At 35.8% G+C, this 24,132-nt stretch overlaps 3 pseudogenes across 3 annotated transcripts in view; 2 read left to right on the top strand and 1 right to left on the bottom strand.

Moving 5' to 3' along the window:
- LOC306639775 (olfactory receptor 4C6-like) overlaps positions 1-24,132 on the top strand; it is a 288,641-nt pseudogene that overhangs the window by 161,058 nt on the left and 103,451 nt on the right. The gene's annotated exons all lie outside the window — the stretch shown is intronic.
- LOC306639123 (olfactory receptor 4S2-like) lies at positions 6,148-7,111 on the top strand (annotated as a pseudogene). Its single transcript has one exon. The product of its transcript is annotated as an olfactory receptor 4S2-like (transcript).
- LOC306638475 (olfactory receptor 4C16-like) lies at positions 14,919-15,911 on the bottom strand (annotated as a pseudogene). The gene has a single exon. The product of its transcript is annotated as an olfactory receptor 4C16-like (transcript).

Raw genomic sequence — 24,132 nt, 5'->3', positions numbered from 1 at the left:
TTGTGTTAAGGTTCATAGCTCAAATATTTCACCTCTAAATTTTCTTGTATTGTCTCACACATGAGCTTTTGGAGTACACCTCATATTGGTGCCATAACACTCTCATAAGTGTAAGCCAGAGGGGAAGGAAAACAAGTAATCTCATGAAGGTAGAAGGGAGACCAACAGAGTAAAGGAAGGAGGTCAGAGGAAGGGAGGCAGAGGGAAGGGCAAGGGGTACTGCTGGATATTGAAATTAATCAAATTATGTTATGTGTATGTATATGTATCCCACAATAAAACTCACTATTCAGTGTAATTAGTATGCAGCAATACAAATTAAACAAAAAAAAATCTTCAAAGATCATTAGGTTCTCATTTACATGCATAGTTCAAAAACATTAAATTGTTTTTAAATGCAGGTCACTTTGACATCATAATTTAAAATGTTGAAAATCTTAGAAATATTTTTACATTGCTGCTGAATTTCCACTATGAATGGACTATAATTTGGAGAAAAATATGTAACATATCTTCAATACCAGAGGACCACATATTTTTAATTTTTTTTTTATTTTTTGTTCTCAGTTATACATGATAATAGACTGTATTTTGACATATTATACATTATTGGAGTATAGTTTCCCATTTTTTGGTTGTATATGATGTGGAGTTACATGGGTGATGTATTCACAGAACACAGGAAAGCAATGACCAATTCATTCTACTGTCTTTCCCATTCCCATTCCCCCTCCCTTCCCTTTGTTCCCTTCTATCTAATCCAATGGCCTTCTATCCCCCACCCCTCTTGTGAATTGGCATCTGCATATCAGAAAATATTATGACATTTTTATGGACAAAACTGATAATTTCGTACTAATTTGATTTGTAGTTTTGATTGCATGAGGTAATATTTTTTTTTTTTTGTAATTAGTTATACATGACTGTGGAATGCATTTTGACATAGCATACTTAAATGGAGTGTAAATCCTCATTCTTCTGGTGGTACATCATCATTTTAGTCAGTTTTGCTACTGTGACTAAAGACCCAACCAGAAAAAATGTAAAGGAGGTAATGTTTATTTGAGGGCTCACAGTTTCAGAGTTCTTAGTTTGTAGAAGGCCAGCTCCATTCCTCAGAGTTTGAGGTGAGGCAGAACATCATGGCTGAAGAGTGTGGCAGAGGAAATCAGCTCACATGGTGATCGGTAAGCAGAGAGAGGGTACAGATACAAATATATACCCAAAGCCATGCCCCAATTCCCATCTCCTCTAGCCACACCCTACAACCTAATTTACCACTTAGTTAATCTTTATCAAGATATTAAATCACTGATTGGGTTAAGACTCTTACAACTCAATCATTTCTCCTCAGAACTTCCTTGCATTTTCTAACACATGAGCTTTTGGGGTACCCCTCACATCCAAACCATAATAATGATGTGGAATTACAACCATCATGTTATTATATATACTCGTAGGGTAATAATGCTGGACTCATTCCATTGTCTTTCCCATACCCATACCCTCTTGCCTCCATCCCCTCCCTTCACTTCTCCCTTCTGTCTAATCCAAAGTAATTCTATTCTTCCCTAGGCACCCCCTATTGTGAATTGTCATCTGCATATCAGAGAAAAAATTTGGTGTGTTGTTCTTTGATACTGGCTTATTTCACTTAGCATGATATACTCCAAATTCATTCATTTACTGGCAAATGCCATAATTTTGTTATCCTCTAAGTCTGAATAATATTCCATTGTGTATATATACCACAGTTTCCTTATATGTTCATATGTTGAAGGACACCTAGATTGGTTCCACAGTTTAGCTATTGTAAATTAAGCTGCTACAAACATTGATGTGACTGCCTTACTGTAGTATGCTAATTTTAAGTCCTTTGTGTATAAACTGAGGAGTGGGATAGCTGGGTCAAATGGTGGTTCCATTCCAAGTTTTCTAAGGAATCTCTATACTGCTCTCCAGAGTGGTTGGACTAATTTGGCATCCTTCCAGCAATGTATGAGTGTACCTTTTCCCCACATCTTCACCAACATTTGTTTCTTTATTCTTGATAATTGCCATTCTGATTAGAGTGAGATGAAATATCAGTGTCCTTTTGATTTGTATTCAGAGAACTGTATTTCAAAGTCTTAATTTTATTTGGATCCTATCCATATGATTCAAAATTTAAACTTGACTTTGAAATAGCACATTATTTGGTTTATCATATTTTATACTAGAAATTCATAAATACTTTCTATGTGTTTACTCTTTATAAAGTGTGAGCATTCACAGTTATTGTAGTGTTAATTTATCATCTCAGCTGCCTTGACTTATCAAATTACCTCCTTGTACTTCTGTGGAAATATTAACAGGGTTCTATAATTCATAAAATTAAAATATGTATGTTAATTTCAAAATCATTTTATAGTGCTTTTCACAATTTCTATTGCATTTTAATGAATGTTTACAATTAATATAAAAAGCTAGAAAGGGTAGATCTTAATGTCATTTGATTAATAGTCATTTGAGAAAGTAAGAGAAGAGCAGTTTAATTAAAATGAAACACAAAATTTAACTGTAAAAGAACAATCAAGTGATCTGGAGGAGTTAGTCATTGGCAGTTTAGTGAAATGTCTTGTGGTATGGAATAAGGTTTTAGGGAAGGCAATATAATAAGGAAAAACCTTATGGAAATGGGAACATTTAAGTTTGACCTTAACTGTGATAAGAAAAAGAAAAATTCCTTCACTGGGTGGGGGGAAGGGAAAAAATAACAGAATGAATCAAACAACATTACTCTATGTAAATTTATGATTACACAAATGGTATGCCTTTACGCCATGTACAGAGAAACTACATGTATCCCATTTGTTTACAATAAAAAAAAAATTCTAAAAAAAAAAAGAAAAAAAAATATATGATCATCCTTCATAGCAGAAGAGGAAGATTATTAACACTTATGATGAATGCATAAAGAGTTATTTTCTGCATAAATAATATTATGACTAGTTTTTAAAAATTTTGGTTACTAATCATAAAACCTACTCTAAGTATTTAAAATCACATATTTAAAACAATTTTATATATTTTAAAAATCACATTAGAAAAGTCAAACCCTAAATAAAGTGATGAGAGTTTCTTGTTAGATTTATCCAAGAATTTCCATAGGGATTGCCTTTGGGCTTGCATCCAGATCCCTCCAGTGTCTTTAAATAAGTCTCCTAACTCTATGTGCAGCTACTTTAGGAGCCTTTAGACTCCATGCATTTAAGGAAAGTGATCTTGGATACTCATTATTGCATGGAAGGAAGAAAGAGCAAAAGACCCACATGCATCTGATTTTTCTCTTTCAGTATTGTGATAAAATTCTTATTCTCATTCTGAGTTCTCAGAGGGAAATTTTGATACAATTTTATTTTATACATAATTTGAAAGCTAGATACAAAGAATGAGAGCTTTTTCACTGATTTTCTGCCTAAGATATTTGCTTCTTATTTTAGGTTAGAACTTAGATTTTTTTTTATTTTTTGTTATGAATTCAAGAATAAAGGTATTGCTTCAAAGACTGGAATTTAATGAAGACAAATGTGAGTTGTTATTTTCATATTGTTTTTCCATCTTATATGCTTTTTCTTAAATACCATCTATGTAAAAGTCATTATTTTGAATGATCATAACATTTCCTAAATTAAATAATGTGTGGGGCAGATAAAAGGACGGTGTCTGTTCCTGGTCTTAGTCTATTATACATTCCACAAAATTTTGGCATTGAAGTTGAATATGGTTTTACAGAAGAAAATTTCAGTAGCCACAGTTGAAGTTCAAATTATAAAGTAAATGATTATTTCTTTAAAAAAGTAGAATATGTGTATATATATATGATATACATGTATATATATGATGTGCATGTATATGATGTATATACATATATATGTATTACTTCTTTAACAAAGGGAGAGTATAATCTATGAAATAACCTAAGTATAATATAGAGATATTATTTTCTAAAAGTGTTTCATTCCATTATTCTTCTTTATAAAAGAGGGATTCCCTGTAGATACTATATTAGAAGTCTTCTCAAATAAATGTGTTAGCTTGATTTCAGTTCTATCTGTGAAATGAGAAATCCTATTGTATATCCCATATCCTGGTAATTATTTTTCACTGGAGTAGTTGTAAAAGTAATTCAAACATCTGTAGAAATCTGTATAGCAAATCTAATGAAGAGAATTTATAACCTGAGCTTCCTTGGTCTTAGAAATTTTGAGAACATTAATACTTTTAAAATTAAAAATAAAGGAACTGATTCTAGTTAGTAGTTATAATGTGTTAAAGTCACATATCTTTACCTATTTCATGTGAACATTTTTGTTTGATTTCAAAGAATCCTATGTGTTAGATAGCATTACCACTCTATTATAGATGAAAAAACCCAGGATCAAAGAGTGATGTAAACTGCTTAATTATTGAACCACTAAGGCTGGATCATATATTGGAATCCACTTAGTCTAAATGAAGCAGCATGTTCATTCACAATGATAACCTGTGTGATACACCCTGAGAATTCAGCATTTGAAACTATGCTGAGTTAGTGTTAGTTTGACATAAAAAGAGAATCGAGAAATTTGTAAATCGAGTCCTCAATGTCAGCCTTTATATTTCAGAGATCACTCATGAAATTGCTTCAAATACTATTAGGAATTTCCTAACCATAAATCATGTAAACTTGTTCTAATTTTTTTTATTTCTAATAAAATTTCATGTTTATGAAGAAGTCTCATTTTCAGCAATGGTATATATAAAAACAATTTCAAGCTTTTACTCAAAAAAATCATATGACATTTCAGGTCCATTGCAATTGGACTTTTACAACAATTCTAGAGAGTGCCCCCTACCCCCAAAAAATAGAAATTAAACCAGAAGTTGTTAACTTAAGGTTCATATATGAACTTAGACCCATGCATCCACCATATGTCTAAAGTCGTATTGAAAATCTCTTTGTATATCAAATGTGATATTTCCAAAACATATTTTCACTGGAACACATACAGTGCAAAGGGCATGATTTTCTTGCTGTTCTAACTCTTTACAAGCTTGCTGACAAGTTTTTCTCATGATTAGGATTTATTTTCTATAAACCAGGCTTGAGTTTAGCAGTTGTGTGACTCCTTTTAGATCAAGTTACTCCTAGTCACAAAAAGCAAGAAAGAGATGTAGGGTGGTCATTTGCATCAAATAAATACTTCTTTTTACTTACATATTCCAGGATTTGACAATGAACATATAGCCATCCTGTTGGGTGAAAAAACATGATTCAATTCTGAGATCCAAAGCAGTGAAACAGATGAAGTGAAGAAAAATCTCTGAATGCAAGTGTCTCTGCAAGTTTGCTATTGCAAGAAGAAATGCTAGGAAATCTGACAACAGGGCCCACATGATAACTTGAGAACTCCTGGATGAGACAGGAAAATGAACTTGAAAAAAAGGAAAAAGTGTAGGAAGCAATAACCATTCTGGAGGCCCATAGAATGGATCAACCATCTTCTCCACAGATTGGTTTGTTGCTCTCCCTCTCCCTCCATTTTTAAAAAAATTTTCTTGAGTCCTAAAAGGACTTGATGAGATTGTTATCCAGAGGTTTAATATTTGCATGAGTTTGCTGAAGTATGGTGTCACTAGACATGATCGACTTTTAAATTTATCAGTTTAGAAGAACTGCGAATGAGAGTATCCATCCTGCCTTTGAAGAACAGACAAACTTTGGGCTTTTTAAACACACTGGAGATTTCAAAGCTACTAATAAGTTGAAACACTGAAACACCATCTTAAATTAAACTGAAAAGCTGTGTTTTGTGCTTAAAGTATTCACCCTATTGTTTGTGGTGTGAGGGTTTGGGATTCATCACCATCAGGATTGATTTTCTGTGCTATTCCTGTTACTAGTGAGTCTGTTCTAATGACCTGCATTCTACTTGTGAGTAAATATTCTACATATTTTATCCATTGCTGTACTCCTAGTGCCAATTATACTGATTGATTCATAATAAACAATCAATATATGTATTTACTGAACACATGATTTTGAAAATAAATCACTGATTTCCAATGGTCTCATGTTTCAGGTATATTATCCTCTCCCTTTAAATAATCAAGCCCATGAAAAAAATGGAATATGAAAACATTACCGAATTTATTCTTCTGGGACTATTTAGTAATGCAGATGTGAAGACTACTTGCTCTGTGATATTTTCACTTTGCTATCTTGCAATTCTTTCAGGAAACCTGGCCATTCTTCTCATCATCAGGGGAAGTCACCTTGGTGAGCAACCCATGCCTTTTTCCTCAGCTACCTGTCCTTCATGGATGTCTGCTTTACTTCCACAGTGGCCCCCAAACTGATCATAGACTTACTGGTTCAGTGGAACACCATCTCCTTCAGTGGCTGTGTGTCCCAGATGTTTCACGCCCACTTCTTTGGAACCACTGAGATCTTTATCTTGGTGGTCATGGCCTATGATCGCTATGTAGCCATCGGTAGACCCCTTCACTATGTGGTCATCATGAGCAGATGGTGTGCTACATCCTTGTGATGGCTTCTGTCATTGGAGCTTTTATCCATTCACTGATGCATGTGTTGATCATTATTCAACTTCCCTTCTGTGGCCCCAATCAGATAGACCACTATTTCTGTGACATCTTCCTCCTGTTGAAGTTGGCCTGCACTGACATGAGGCTCTTGAAGATTATAATCATTACCACCACAGGGGTGCTGTCCATTCTGACCTTTGTTGCCTTGGTAATTTCTTACATCATCATCCTGTCCACCTTGAGGACTCACTCATTTGAGGGCCACTGCAAAGCCCTCTCCACCTGTGGCTCACACATCACAGTTGTGCTCATGTTCTTCTTGCCCCTCATCTTCACCTATGTCCCCATGGCTGATTCTCTCAGCGATGACAAAGTGCTCTGTTTTACACCATGATTGCCCCCTTGTTCAACCCTCTCATCTACACACTGAGAAATGCAGACATGAAGAACACCATGAGGAAAGTTTGGGGCCCACACAAATTGTTGGAAGGGACTTGAAGCCTTGGGGTTGGTGTCCTTGTCCTGATCTTGTTCTCTACACTGAATCAATGTCAGTAAACAGGGAAGGTGCAGAGAGGTGGTATGCATCACCCTCAGCAGCATGTCTTGAAGAGAGAAGACCCTGGTCACTCTCTTTGCATTTCTTTACATTTCTGAGACTGTACACAAGAGAAGGGAACCAGATGATCTCCAGGTTCTTCCTGGCTCTGACATTCTAGCAGTTAATCTGTCCTTCATAAACCAAGACAAACGGAACATTATGTTACTGATATTGATTCAAATTAGAAATGCTTCGTGGTTTGTCAGTTGTGCCCTGTCTCAGGAAGCAGGTTTCTCGACTGAGACATCTGCTATAGATACAGAGAATTAAGAACTTCTTTATTGAGGCTTCCACTGCAATTAAAAAAGGACAAAATAAAAGAACGATGTATCTGTTGCATATTTTAAGGTTTGAAAACAGAGCGATGCAATGTAGTTTTCCTATTCACTTTGTAATTGATGGAAGATATTGTAAGCTATTCTTAATAACCTGTTTTACTAATCAGAAGTTTCAAATTGAGGCTGCCATTATGAAATTGATGAAATAGAAACTTCTAGCACTCTTTCCCCAACAGAAATATCAATTTGAACAACTGTCAATGTACAAATATCCTTTCACAAGAGTTCAGAAATCATGTGAAATTTTATATCATCTGAGTGTAACACAGACATTAGAAAAGATGATTGGAAAAGGCAGGAAGAAGAGTTTGACCTTCTCTGCATCACTCTTTTTCCCAACCCCAAGCATGAAGAACAATACTTTTCCAGTTAGGAAAGACGAGGAAAGTAAGCACTGAACTTGGCCATAGACCACTATATGGGGCCTGCCTCAGTAAAATCTAGTGCTGTGCAGACTCTTTTAGCACCAGAATCTATATTCAGTACCTGTGGACTAACCTCTAGCTCACCACAGCACCAGAGGCCCAGACTCTAAGTCTGCCTTCAAGTTCTTGAGGCCTGCCTCACCACTAACCCAACTCTACTAGCCCATGGCTCTAGACCAAACACATCAAAAGACTGACCTTGGCCCCAGGTGCTAGAATGGTCCTAGGATCCTCGTCATCAGTCTTCAAGTAGATACTTCTGATACAAGCTCCAAGCTGGCACCTGTGGATTGAACTTCCAAGTCTGCCCAACTGCCAGGCCTGATTCTACAGCCCCAAATCCAAGCCTGTCCCATAGCACCAGGATTCAGGCCCACTCGAGCACCAGATTTGTCCTGTGACCCTGTTCATAAGGCCATCATCATCACTGAGTGCAGGACAAACCCTGCAGATATAGACTCCAGGATGGTACCCATTGTCTGAACTTCCAAGCCCTCCCTCCTGCCAAATAGAATTTGATGACCCCAGGTTCTAGTCCAGGATCCTCCCCCTGGCCCCAGGCACCACACTGGTACTGTGCATACAGCTCCATGTTTAATCAGTGTCAGGTCAGTCACCATAGCCTCATGCTCAAGAAAAGCTTCTCCATTCTTGTCCTGGTAATTCCCATTCCTGGACCAGCTCCCAGAATCTCAGGTTCATGGACCATCCTTTTGACCCAGGTTCCAGTTTGTCCCCAAGGGACTTAATCTCCAGAACAGCTAACATGCATGCTAGCCTCAGTGGTCTCAGGCTTCAGGAAAATCTTCAAAGTCCAGGTAACAGGCTAATATCAGACTAGCCCTAGGCTATATGTACCCAGTCTACATGCTTAGCTCATACCAGTTTCAGGCTCCAGGATGCTATATGGTCCAAGGTCCTTTAGTATTTAGCATCTATGCCAACTCCAAAATACCTAGTGTCCAAGTTCTTCTCAGCAGACTCCAAAGACAGAATGTTTCCTATGAACTACAGTTCCAGGATAACCCCTGTAGACCCAGGCTCCAAATCATTCACCACAGACCCACAATCCTATCTGGAGATTCAGTCTCCAGGACAAGCCGTAGCCACTGAGGCCACAGGTTCATCTCACTTTTAGAAGAACAAGGCCTAATCCAGTTCTTAGAATCACCTATAGATCAAAATGTCTCCTGTGGACAAAGACTGAAGTCCATCCACTATGCATATAATCAATAGATCCATCTAGTGTGTCAAGGATTCAAGAGAAATTTCATGGACCTAGATACCAGGCCTGCCAATTCCTTCTTATATTTCTCATCTATTCTTTCAGTCTGTGTGCTTTATCCATGAGAACTTTGCTATGGACTGAATGTCATGAATTCACAACTCACAAGTTGAAATCCTAACCCATCAAGATGCCATGAGGAGATGGAGGCTTAAGGAGGAATTCAGTTGTGAAGACAAAGTCCTTAAGCATGGGATTGGTGCCCCAACAACAAGAGAGAGGGGAGTTTGAATTCCCTCCCTCTGTGCCCTCTGCCATAAGAGGACATGGCAGAAGATGGACATCTGAAAACCAGCAAGAGGTCCTTCCCAGGATCCAAGTAAACTGGCACCTTAAAAATAATTTTCCTAGTCTTCAGAATTCTTGGAAATGAAGATCTGAGCCCTGCAGTCTATTATTCTTATGTTCTAAGAGCTTGAATTGACTAAAAGTCCTCAGCATTTTAATCATATTTGTTTTGATTCCTGGTTTGAAAATACTAACATCACTGCCAATCTGGTTCTGGTTCTACTGTCTACACTGTCTTTTAAACTGTGTTCTTTGTTTTTGTTTTGCTTTGCTTTTACTTTTTATTATGCTGTGTAAATTTTTCTCTATAGGCATATAAATATCTCTTTAGCACTGTGGGTTAAGTTGCCAGGGAGGAGAAGCATACTACAGTCTCATGACAGGTCTCAGTGTAGCAGTGAGCCTGTTTCATGGACTGTGGTTCACAAGTGCTTCATAGCCCCCTTCTGATTTGGACTGGATGGCTGAGGGGGCTGGAGTTGGATGTTTCCATCCCGAGATCAGTTGGCTCTGATAACACCCCAGCAGGTTAGCCTATTAGCTAATTTTTCCAGAAGGCACACCTTGTCAAGGCAGACAGAATTCACTCCAATAGTGTAACTGGTTCCTTTATCATCTTTTTGACAGGAGGACAAGGGAATTTCCTGAAATGCTTAAAGTGGGAACTGCTCAGTGTTTTAGCAGGTAAAACTCACAGGGGATGCCCCTGAAGTTCATCTCTTGTCTACTCTGAGCCTCCCAATATGTCCCAGTTAGCCGCTGGTGCTTTCCTATACCAGCATTGTTAATGCAGAGCCTTCTGCTCTAGCAGAAGCCCGTGATTCCATTTCTTTCACTCTCTCCCATTTTAGAGTAATAGTGTGAATTGTAACCTCATTTCTTCTATGGATCCAAGAAGAGTTGACTTTTAAGCTTATTCATATATTTACTTTTCTTCAGATAGAATGGGGACGCCCAGATCCTTGCAAGCTGAGCTAGATTCCAGAATACTTTTGGCTTTAAAATGGCACCTGTCCTTACTGTTCTTTTAGTTTTTTTTTTTTTTAGTCTTTGAGATTATAATAAAATATTATTGTAATGGTTAATAAATAACATAATATTAAGAATTTAGTACATTTTGAATAAAATATATTTTATGTAGAATTATTAAATTTTATATTGAATTAAAGGAAAACCACTCAATATGTAATATAAGAAATTTAAAAGGTATAATTCCATTTATACTTGTGATTTGTGCTTTTATTGACATATTTGTCTGTCATATGTGATTTAAAATTTACAAATCATTCTTTACTTTTGAACTTTAAGTGGTCAACTGTATATAAAAAATTCAGGAAGAAAAGTACTGTGTAGTTACATACTCTAGTTCTCTCCATTTTTTCCTGGAGTTCTGAATTTCCATCTGGTGTGTCTTCTCTTCCAAACTGTATAGATCTTTGGTCATGTGTCTCTGCTTTTGATTAGTAGGTAAGGTCATTGTTGTAGCTAGTTTTGCAGGCTGTCTTTAATTAATACAGAATTCTGTATTGACATTATTTTTTCCTTACTTTAAATGTGCTTTTCTTTTGAATATCACCTCCCCAGTTTCTAATAGAAGGAAGCCATCATTATTATCCTTGTTCCCTTGTATATAATATAATACAATATGAATTTTTCTTGGCCTAATTTTAAGATTAGTCCTTTATACTTAGATTTCTAGTTTTTCAACATCATGTACATATGTATGACTTTACTTTCCCTTTCTTTTTTTTCAAAAATTTTTATAATTAGTTATACATGACAGTAGAATGCATTTTGACATATCATACATAAAAAAGACAATAACTGGTCATTCTTCTGGTTGTACCTGATGTAGAATTAAACTGCTGCTATAATCATGTATGTACATAGGGTAATAATGTCTGATTCACTCTACTATCCTTCCTACCCCCCTGCCCCATTTCTTCCCTTCACTCCCCTCTACCTTATCCAGAGTAGCTCTTTTCTTCTCTAGCATCCCTGCTTTCCTGTTATTGTGAAGTTGCATCTGCCTATCAAAGAAAACACTCAGTTTTTGGTTCTTTGGGATTGGCTATTTCACTTAGCATGATATTTTCCAGCTCTTTTCATTTATGGGTAAATACCATAATTTCATTCTTCTGTAAGACTGAGTAATTCCATTGTGTATATACAGCACATTTTCTTTATCCATTCATCTGCTGAAGGGCACCTAGATTGGTTCCATAGTTGAACTATTATGAATTGAGCTGCTATAAACATTGATGTGGCTGCCTCAGTGTAGTATGCTGATTTTAAGCCCTTTGTGTATAAACCTAGGAGTGACTCAAATGGTAGTTACATTTCAAGTTTTCTGAGTAATCTCTAATTTTCTTTCTTTTTGACCACTGATATTTATAATGAAACAAGGATATATTTTAAATGTTCCTTCAAATATATTTTCTGTGCTATTTTCTCTCTCTCTCTCTTCTCATAGGATTCTGCTTTTGATAAGGTTAGGTCATTTGATATAGTTCTACTTGTCATTTATTGATTCACAATTTATTTGTTAATTTTTTTTCTCTGAAATTTAAAAAATATTTTATTTCTGTGTGTATTCTTTGTTTGTTTGTTTGTTTTGGTACTGGAGATTGAATACAGGGACACTTGACTACTGAACCACATCCGCAGCCCTGCTTTGTATTTTATTCAGAGATAGGATTTCACTGAGTTACATATTTTTTTATTAATCTTTAACTGATACTTTCCTTTGAATTGTCCAGTACTGCTGGTTATACTATCTGATTATTACTTATTTCACTTATTTCTTCTTTCTAATGTATGTATTTAAAGTAAAAATTTCCTTCTTGGGATTGGGTTTTAGATCAGTGGTAGAGAGCTTGCCTAGCATGTGTGAAGCCTTGGGTTTAATCCCTAGCATAAAAAAATATATATATTCTTAAACCTACTTGGCTCTGGCCAACAAGTTTCGATATGCTGTATTTCATTAAGTATATTGTTTTTAAAGTTGAGTTTCTCTTTGTTCTGAAGGGTATTTAGGAGTGTCTTTATTCCAAACCTTTGGAACTCCCTTCTATCCTTGTCATTGATTTCTAGTTTATTTACCCTGCAATTGGAGAGCATATTGTTTACGATTTTAAACTCCTTAAAATCCACCCACTAATGTTATGTCTCATCTCATAATCTATCCAGATTTACATTTTGAAGACAGATGAAAATAGTGTTACTCTGCTGTTGTTAAACTGAGCATTCTATAGGTGTCAAATAGTCACTGGTGTTGCCTTCTGTTCACTTGGTGATTTTTGATCTTATTCTATTAATTGTGAAGAAACAATTCTTTAAGGATCTTTTTCTCAAATAGGCTAGTCTTTCATTTTTATATCTGGCAGTCTCTATATAGTTATATACACACCAGGGTTCTTATGTTACATTTTACAATTGAAGTCTTCAACTACTTACAAAATCATATCCTCATCTATATTCATTGAGACAGAGAAAAGCAAAATAGACAGCCATCATAGTAAAGGAACTTTTTAGATAACTAAATTTGAACATACTAAAATCTTCCTCTGGAAAGTAATTGAATCATTTTAATGGAAATTATTCAATACTTATGATATTTAATACTTCTCAATATTTAAAAAATGGTGCACAGAAATTAGTTTTGTGCATTTAATAATGACATTTGTGTCATTTGCTTTGCACTGTAGGGAAAATTTTGGGTGGTCCGAGGGCATCAATATGTTAATAAAAGATGTACTTATACCGAAATTTTGGAAAAAATTTCCAATCATGCATTTTAAAATACTATGATGGAAAGTTGGGCTTTCTGTGGTGAGCATAACTTTAAAAAATGTACTTTATTTTTAAGGCAGTTTTAGTGTCACATGAAAATTTCACAGAAAGAACAAAGAATCCTTAATACCTGCACTCTGCCCCATACAGTTCCCTGTCAACACCTCTTGCATTGGTATGGATGGAATGGAACATTTGTTACAGTCATTGAACCAATATTAATAAATGCTTACTGAAATTCACAGATTATGTTACTCTTTACTCTTTCTATGGTTGAGTTTATGACACACATGTTGTCGAGCATCTACCATTACAGCACCACACAGAATAGTTCACTCTTCTGAAAATGCTGAATGCTTCACTTAATCACTTTTCTTCTCCTGAACCCCTGGAAACCACTTTTTGTTTTGTTAATCTCCTCAGTTCTGCCTTTTCCTGAAGGAAAATTCATAGTTCATATACTTACAGTAAATATTTGTTAAAAAACCTTGAGAATTCTCTCTTTGGTATTTCATACTTTGATGAAATATCTTCATATTTCAAAATTCATTAACATCAACTGTTTATATATATAATTTTTACTTTGCAAAGCTGGGTGTTGAATTAAGAGGTGTGCTACCACTGAGTTACAATACAGTCCTTTTTAAATTTTTGAGACAGGGTCTCACTAAAATGAAAGTCTGTCCTTGAAATTGTGATCATCCTGTCTCAGTCTCTTGAATCACTGGGATTACAGGGGTGCAGTAGTACATCTGACTCAACTGCTTATATTCTTTGCTTGTAGTCCATGTAAATATACCATTTTTCATTTGTGCCATCAGTACCACAATTGTAATAATACCATATTATGAGCAAATTTCAATAACTGTAAATTTTTAAGCAATTTTGATACCACTCTCTCAAAGTAGAAGAAATCAAATTAGGATCACAAAGTATATTTTAGAAAAAGAATAACTTTATTAGCAAAAGAAAAGAAAACAACAAAGTCTCCTTAAGATCAAAATACTCCTTTGGAAGGGTACAATTTCTGCCCATATTCTGTCACTATTCTGGAAGTTTCTATGTAAACACACGGTAAGAGACCAAAGTATATATACTTTCAAGTATCAGTTTGGGGAGTACCTAGATTGTCTATAATCCATGATAACAGGATGCTTTTCCAATTGTTGCACATGGTACATTCTGCTGAGTCAGGAAGAAACAAAAAAGTTAAGATACATAATCAGATATAAGAGTTTGAAATGTCTAACAAATAAGGCTATTTGGAAGATAGAGAACGTGCCCCTCTGTGGATTTGAGCATGTGGAACAACATTACTAGCAGAGAACACCAGGCACCAATGTGAAAAAAGGCAAGAAAAACACTAGATAAATTCTACAAGAGATAATAGGCAAATAAGAGACACAGAAGTGAACAACATTTAAGGTAGTAACCCCTGAATACTTGTTTGCACCTCATCCTGTCTCCTTTTCTACATAGAGTTCATTTAAAGTAGTCAGTGTACACGTACACATGTCATTTCCTGAAGGACTCTCATTCCCCTAGGGACTATTCTGTTAAATCTGCAATTATAAGATAAATTTTTTGATTTACTTCTTCTATTTTAATCCAAACTAGGATTAAAACTGGTCATCTGAGACCAGTTTCTTGCTCCACAACTTCCTCATGGCATTTTTCACTTCTGCATTCCTCAGTGTGTAAATCAGAGGGTTCAGCAAAGGTGTTCCAATGGTATAAAACACAGCTATCATCTTATCCATGGGGAAGGTGGTTGCAGGTCTTGTGTATATAAATATGCAAGGGACAAAGAACAAGATGACCACAATGATGTGAGAGATGCAGGTGGAGAGGGCCTTTCTCCTCCCTTCAGCACTGTGGTTCTCAGAGAATGCAAGATCATGATTTAGGAGAACATCAGCATGATAAAACTCACTGTACAAATGGCCCCACTGTTGGACACCAGGAGTAGGTCGGTCACATATGTGTCTGTACAGGCGAGCTTCAACAAGGGTTCCAAGTCACAGAAGTAGTGATCGATTTCATTGGGACCACAGAAAGGCAAACGCAAGGCAAGAAAAATCTGAACTAAAGAATGTACACAGGACCCCACCCAGGCCACAGCCACCAACACACTACAGATGCGGCAGCTCATGATGGTCATGTAGTGTAGGGGCTTACAGATGGCCACATAGCGGTCAACTGCCATGAGGATGAGGATGAAAATCTCCAGGCAGCCAAAGAAATGCAATGAAAAGACCCGGATTATGCACTCACTGAAAGAAATAGTGGTCTTCTTCAAAAGAGCATCCACAATTGTTCTAGGAGCTATGGAAGTAGAGAAGCAGGTATCAGATAAGGATAAATGGAAAAGGAAGAAGTACATTGGACTGCCGAGTGCCCGACTGGTCTTGATGGTGGTGATAATGAGCAAGTTACCCAGCAGAGTCCCCAAATAGAAAAGCAAAAATGTGACAAATACTATTTTCTTCCTAAATGGATCTTGTGTCAACCCAAGTAGGATGAACTCAGTCACATTATTGTTCAGCTGCATGATTTCATGAATGAGGAGAAGGGGCAAGTGTGAGATGATCTATCTGCAAAAGAGAATGGATTTCATTTATGGTGTGTTCTGTTAAATTATGGTGCTCTGTATGATTATGAGATATTCAAAGCCAATATAACATTAATCTTTGGGTACCTTCCGGATATGATTTCTTAATAAGTCATCTAACACTTGAGTCCTCAACCTCAGTACTTGACTTAGTAGGATGTCATTTTTCAATAAAGATTTTAATATGATGCTTTCCTACAAAATTCTTCAAATACAAGTCTTCCTTATCTTTGGCAAAATTCTGAATGATTTTGCTCCTTCTATATTACCCCACATTGATATTTGCTTTATTTTTTTCCATATCAAAAACTTGGCAGGCCTAGTAGGGTGGTGCACACCTGTAATCCCAGCAGCCCTGTAGGCTGAGGCAAGAGAATTTTGAGTTCAAAGCCAGCCCCAGCAACAGAAAGGTGATAAGCAACTCAGTGAGACCCTCTCTCTAAATAAAATAGGGCTAAGGATGTGACTCAGTGGGTGAGTGCCCCTGAGTTTAATCCCCGGTAGCCCCCCCCAAAAAAAAAAATCATGGCAGTATGCTTGCATGGTGTAGCACACAGCATTTAGGATGTGTTTTATTGCCATTGGAGTACATGATAAAAACATAAATTCACATAGTACCCTCAAACCCATATAATTACTTACATGGGTTTATGTATGATAGATACCATATTTATTAAACTCATTTACAAAAATGTGTATGATTTATAGCTACATAATATTTCTACCTCTCTGCATATTTCCCAAAATATATGCCAGCCTGAAAATGATTCTGTTCAGCCTTCAAGCATCTTTAAAATATTTGGCATTTAACATATAAAAGGAACTAAAATGAATGTTTTTCAATGGTTTGTTACAACTCAAAGATTCCAATTATATTTTTATTACTCCCATTTCTGCCAAGTAATGTTAGAGCCCTCAGAGTCCCAAAAGACATTTCTAACATAAAGGGTGCACATTATTCTACTTGATATTGAAATGTTTTCATGGTTCAGGTTTTTAACTTAATGTAGACATGAATGGGTTATGTGTGATGGTTACTACCAGTCATTTGGTTAGGACCAGATCAGGATCTTAATGTTCCAAACCTCACATTCCTGCAGCACACCAAAAAAGAAGAAATGACAGGGGATGTGGTTTAAAAAGAGACACAATAATCAGTAACTGATTTCAATCAATTTCTTTCCATCCTTGTCATACTCAATGATTATCCACCATTTAAAAGTCAATTTAAGAAAAAGTTTTCATTTGTACATTATAGTTGTGCATAATAGTGGAGCTCACTTTGACATTATCCTACATGCATGTAATATAATTTGGTCCATTTCAGTCCTAGGTACTTTTCCTCCCCCCTCTCCTCCCTCCCTACTTCCCAGTCCTCCACTTTATTCATTGTCTATCTGTTTATTTATTATTTTAAATTGGTGCTTTATAGATATACAGAAAGGTGAAATTTACTGCAGGATATTGAAATATGTACTTACACTTCTTTTAAAAAAGATTTATTTTTCCAAATTTGGAAAAAAAAAATCTTATCATGAACTTTCTAGTCAATATGATGTTTGAAGGAAAATTCTGTAAAGACATAAGCTGAAATGTTGTGTATTTAAATAAAATACAGAAGAAGCACTTAACCTATTGTCTTCCCCATATCTCATTCATAACACCAATAAATTATTTTGAAAGTTGTGAGTTGATCAAAACAGATACTATGATGGACTAAATTGATACAAAATTTTGCGTCTGCATATTTTTTCTCTCTTGGTGACTCTTAATTTCAATAGACTTTAATACAATTTTCTCCAAATCAAAAGCACTCTTGGAAAAGTATATGATGAAGTTATTTTGAGAGGAAAAACAAAACAAAACAAAACCCTTTTTATATATTCTCTTGGTCAAGGATCTTAACTACAGAGGACCTGAGTCCCAACACCATAACCATTACAATAAGCTCATTTTCTCCTTTATCAATTTACAAAAGGATTTATGGCAAATATTGACACTTGAGTACTAAGTAGGCTTTGGTAGTAACACAAAGTGAAAGTGATGCCTATCTCCCCAAGATTTTAGCCACCTCTATCAGTGTGTGAAAATGTGTGTGTGTGTGTGTGTATGTGTAATCATTATATATATTTTTTTTACTTTTTTAAATTGGTGTTTTATAGGTATACAGAAAGATGAAATGGGAATTTTTCATTACATATGTATATTGCATCAGTCCCATTAGCCTATCCATTTTTAGGGAAAGCTTATTCTTTTTTACTCTTGCACATATATTTTAAAATAAATTATGCATCATAAATGCATATGATTTATTTAACTTTTTAATGATTTTTGGTCCTTTTCAAATATGTAATCAATAGCATCAGAATAATATTTAGTTGTCAACAACATCTGTAGCCCCAAAGCCTATTTTAATCCTTTTATGTTATAGATGAACCATAATACATTCATCATGTATTTCTTTATATCTTTGAAAACCTTTTCCTGTGCCCCCAAGTATATTTCAAGGATTTATTATACTCTGAAATAGAACTTATTTTGTAATCTACAATAACCTGCAGTTGAGAAAATAGGGAACATAGTTCTCAAATCACCAATTATTTACTGAACTATGTTATCATCACGTTAAGTTCAGCTGCTTTGGAAGCATACTGAAGGTTGATATTCACATCCAATGGGTTCCCTGTGATGGGGAAACTAAGGATCCAAATGTTAAAAACACAGAGTGTAGGGTATCCAAGCTGATGTTGGTTTCTCCTTTCTAGGAGTGCCTTTCAATTTCCATCTGGTTAACTACAGGACTTACATTCTTTTTTTTTGTTTTTAATTTTTAAAATTTGTTTTAATTTGTTGTACATGACAGTAGAATGCATGTCTACATTTCGATAGATCATATGTAAATGGAGTGTAATCTCTCATTTCACTGATTATACATATTGTAGCATCACATTGGTCATGCAGCATATATGAGGTAATAATGTCTGTTTCACTCTACTATCCTTCCTACTCCCCTACTCCTTCCCAGGATTTATATTCTGAGAAAGATCTCCAAGGCAGCTTTTAATAATTGTATTATGATGAAGGAAATTCTTATTCCTGTTCTCTAAAAGCTTTCTTCATAGCTTGTAAAATAACATCACATATTACTGCTTACCACACAAGCATCCTTCCTAGAATAAGAGTATTGGGAAAATAGGTGTTATCAGGATATTATTCTCCATGTTTCAAATCAACACCTGTACAATGTAGATATCCTCTAAATGGTTTTGAATTAACCACTCTTTACCCCTTCTGAATTGCAACAGTATTTGTCACTGTTGTAGTACTGCTCGCATTACAAAACACATTCACATCATGAATTCACTGGGGCTTTCTATCTATCTTGTATGTAGAGACAGAAACATGCTCGTAATTCATAAAGCCAGGAAGAAAGCAAAACAAAAACCTAAGATCGATTTTAAATAACTTTGTAAATTAACTCTACAACCCGAAGTAGAAGATTTTGAACTTTGAAAAGCATCATGTTGGAATGTAGGACATTGGGGATGTAAAACTTACAAAATGATCTTTTTAAAGTGTTTGTGTTGTTTTTGTTTATCCTGTTTCTTATGAATATTTCCCTTTAAGGATAAAGGAAGAGGTTATACATGTCCTCCTGACTAATTCATACTTCCATGTGTGTATGTGTGTATATACACATAATGGTTTGGAGACAAAATGTCACTAGCGATAGGCATGTCCTTAATGCCGGGCACAGTGGTGCACACCTTTAATTCCAGCTACTGGGGAGGCTGAGACAGGAAGATTGCAAGTGTGAGGCCAGTTTGGCAACTTAGGGAGACCCTCTGTCAAGATCTTATTAAAAAAAAAATTGGGATGTAATTCAGATGTGGACTGCTCCTGCCTTCAATCCCTGGTATCATCAAAACAAGCATCAAAAAAATAAATCACCTAAGAACTAATGTACTCACCTCAAATCCTCAGACACAAATGACCAAATTTTGGATGAAAAATTTTGTCACAATGACATTAATAAGCAGATAACCTGTTGGTGTGGTTGGCACCAGAAGTGCTGAAAGCAAGGGAGGCAGCATTGTGTGGAGGATGGAGGAGGGAGGGAGGCAGTGTCAGGGGTCTCCTGTGATTCCTGCTACAAAGGGAGACCACAGCCAGGGGCTCTGCTGCTCCTTCAGGCCTCTCTCTCAAACTATCCAACCTCTCTGATTCAGTCTATATATCTGGAAAAGCTCTACACTCACTTTATTTATATTCAAAATTTCCCATTATTTGTGGGAAAATTGACATTTATTCACATATTTTATCCCCAATAACCTCCTTGTGCTCCTTACTTCATGAAACTGAATACCATGATTCCTGCTCACTGGCCAAGAGGTAATAAAATTTAGTACCATTGCCCTTGCACTGTTTATCTGGCTGCTCCAAATATCATCACATCAATATACTGTTACTCTTCTTTGGAAATGTCATAGACAGTGCAGGAGCACTGTGGATGAGCAAGGGTAGATGGGACAATGCACAGAAGAAATCTGGACAAGAGCAAATACTGAGGAAAAGGGTTGGCTTTTTAGCCAAAATATTTTCAGGTACTTCCTCACATGCTTTATCTATCTATCTATCTATCTATCTATCTATCTATCTATCTATCTATCTATCTATCATCTATCATCTATCTATCATCTATCTATGTATCTATCTATCTGTCTAGCTAGCTAGCTATGTATCTATCTATCATCTATCATCTTTTACCTTCATTATAGTGTTTAGTCTATAAATCATCATCATGTTTACTCTGAGCAATAATGATTCAACTTATAAGTCTCAGAAATGTGTCAACTACAAGTTGTGTTCTTGTAATACCATTTAGGAAACAAGCAAAGAATAGTAATTCTTGACTGATAAGCAATGTGCATTCGAGATTGTCACCCAGAGATGGACAAGCTGGCATTATTCAGCAACTTGACAATGTCATTATGTCCATTTCTCTCAGTTCTGACTAGGCAAGAAGTCTCATTTTATAGTACCCACTCACCTATTGAGGACATGTTCTGCTCAGAAACCTGATTCAAGCACCTTGACAGACTTTTTTTTTTCATTCTTCCACTTTTAGAAATAATGGTACATTTTAATTGTCTCCCCTTTTTCCCCACATAATGATGGTTTTCACATGCCTGGTGTTTATAAATTATAAGGTGAGCTCAAAAGATCATTTTTTCCCTTAAACTTGTTTTTAATTCATCTATTTTCTATGTTAACATTAATCCAAAAGAAGTCACTTAGATGGTTCTTTAGAAACAAAATTATTCTTTTCCCAGAATATGTGTCAACAGTATAGTCAGGAGACCTATGGAATTAAATTTCAAATTTACACTGGATATTCTGTAATGATGACTCTTTGTTCACAAAGCTGGAAATAATCTGTCACTCACCTGTTAGAAGATTCTCTGAATTAATGTCAGGTGTGCTCATCCTGTTTTGATAGTGGCCTTTTCATAGGAAACTGGGGGGAGGGGAAGCCCTCTCTATATTCCAGGGGGGATATTTTAAGACGGAATGATGTAAGGCATTAGTATCTAAGAGAGTATAACCTGCAAAGCTTCACCTACTTTGCTACCCCCTCAGCATCTTAATTACAGTGCACTAGAGTTTTGGTTTTATACTTTGACTATAAGAATAGCAAGCAAATCTTCTTCACAATAATTACTCAAATAAAACAAGGGTTTGATTCTGTTAAGTACTCAAGGCTGAACAAAGCTCCAGGGAAAAGAGAAAAATCAGCCATTCATAGGGAAGAAGGGAGTAGAGAAGGGAGATGAGAAAAAAAAGTGATATTAGTAAAAATGGAAGTGAGTAATCAGGGCTCGACTGTTCTTACTCAATGTCCTATATTGCTTCATCTTGCAGCAGAAGACATGTTTTCTAGGTCTTGTAATTTATTTGCAAGCACAAGCTAGGGAAGTCAGTGTTGAATTCTGAAATCACAGGTTCCAAGCAGTGGCCTCTACACATCCCCTGTTATAGACAACGGATTTATAGCAAATATTCTGAGGATTAATAATTGCATTCAGCATGGATTGCAAAATAATTTTCAAATTAATTTCTACTGGTTTTGCTAGGTCATGTGCGTAAAAAAATACCTCGTGACAAAACAGTTTGTGTTGAAATAATTTTTTTCACCAAATATTTATTGACTGCTTTTGTGTATAATATGTTGTTTGTCACTTTGCATAAGTTGTAGTTTCAATTTGCAACAGTTGTTCAGGATAGAAAAGTGAAGCTCATAGAACGTAAGCAGCTTGCTCAGCTTGCATGCTTAGTAAATTCAGTAACAAAATCTGCACTAAAGATCACCCAATTCCATGGGCTTTACAATTTCCCAATTTTTCTATACCAGATAAAGTCAAAAAACAAGGAATACAAGAAAGACCTAGAATAAATTTCTGTTGGCTGAGTGATGTAGCCTCAGGTTGTGGAGCTTAAAATCCACAGTAAGTTAATGAGTTCATGTTGAAATTCAGGTAGCCATGGGGTATGCAAATGAAAAGGTTCAGTTGACAAGACAGATGAAGACAGATGAAGGTATTTTTATAAGTATGAATTTCCAGAACTGGTTTGGGTAATAATTATTTTTAAATATTAATTTAAATTATGATATTGGGTGAATTCATACAAGAAACAATTTGAGATATTGGAAAGTGAATCAACTTTAAAAAGTGGGATGATACCAATCACCAAAGAGCAATTTTGGAATGCTGCCCACCCTTAAACATGACTGATTTAAAGAGAAACTATGAATTTTAATTGTCCCTGCATTTTAGGATATTAATTTTTTGAAACTCATCTTTGACAGGAGACATGGTTAAAAAATTCTGTATTGGGGTAAAGGAATGTGTGTGTGTGTGTGTGTGTGTGTGTGTGTGTGTGTGTGCGCAAGCGTGTTGTGCACGCACATGTGCGTGCATGTGTGTTGGTGTTATGCAAGGAGAAGTTTAAACTAACCTATGGTGGACCTGTATTCCCATTGTCTATTAAATATAAGACTCTCATTATGCCTGATGTGTCAGTTGTAGGATACCACTGGGCTTTATTATGTCTCAGGAAACAAACAAAAAAAAATGCACAAACAGAATAAAGAAGAAGCTACATGTTAGAAAGAAAAAAATGTGAGATATTTTTATATGTCAAAAGCACCAGTAGTCAAATTCAAACTGAGAAAATAAGCCAGACATGGTGGCATATACCTGCAGACTCTGGTCATCTGAAGGTTGAAATGAAATGACTAATTGGACAAGGAGTTCAAGGTCAGCTTGGGCAACACAGAATGACCCTGTCTTAAACAAACAAATGAACAAACAAACAAGCAAACCCAAGGTATGAAAGTGAAGTAAAATAATTGTTTAAAGTTCTGGGACACCATATCCATTCAAATCACAATTTTGGAGTGACCACTCACCCTTAAACATGATTAACCTTATTGGAAACTATGAATTTTAAATAACTCTGCACTTTAGGAGCTGAATTGGTTAAATAATCAGCTTTGACAGTAGACATGATCAGAATTGATCATATTTTCCCATTTAATAATGCTGACATTGGCATAGAAGTTAAAACCCTCCTGACTCAGTTTCCCAAGTTGCAGGGATTACAGGCATACACCTCTGTGCCTGGTTAGTGAAGAACAATATTAAAAATGGGATGGAATCTGATTAACAGTTACTGAAGTTGGGGTGCACTATAATATACCAAAACTTAGGAATATTGACTTTTCGTGATACAACCCAAGGCTTGCAAAACTAACACGTACCTGTTAATTTGCTCTTCACATCTTGGGCTTAAAAATTCCATTAACAATTCTAACTTGTACATAATCTATGCAAACACTTTTAAAATAGCACACTTATAATTCCAGTAGCTTGGGAGTCCCAGGCAGGAGGATCATAAGTTCAAAGCCAGCCTCAGCTAATTAGTCAATTTAATGAGACCCTGTCTCAAAAGAAAACAAAATAAAGAGGGCTGGGGATGTAACTCAGTGGGAAAGCACCCCTGAGTTCAATTGTAGAGTAGTTGTGTGCTCTCCCTCATCTCACTGAAGAAACAAGCATTATGAGGGTCTTCTGGATGCCTGTGGTCATTTCACTTGTTTCAATGACATTAGCAAATTCTAATAATACAGATCATATCATTTTTATCTCCACACCAGGTTA

This window comes from Sciurus vulgaris (assembly GCF_902686455.1).
Source record: "Sciurus vulgaris genome assembly, chromosome: 11".
Lineage (NCBI taxonomy): Eukaryota > Metazoa > Chordata > Mammalia > Rodentia > Sciuridae > Sciurus > Sciurus vulgaris.
Note: the sequence above shows the minus strand (reverse complement) of the source record. Positions and strands in the feature narration are given on the sequence as shown.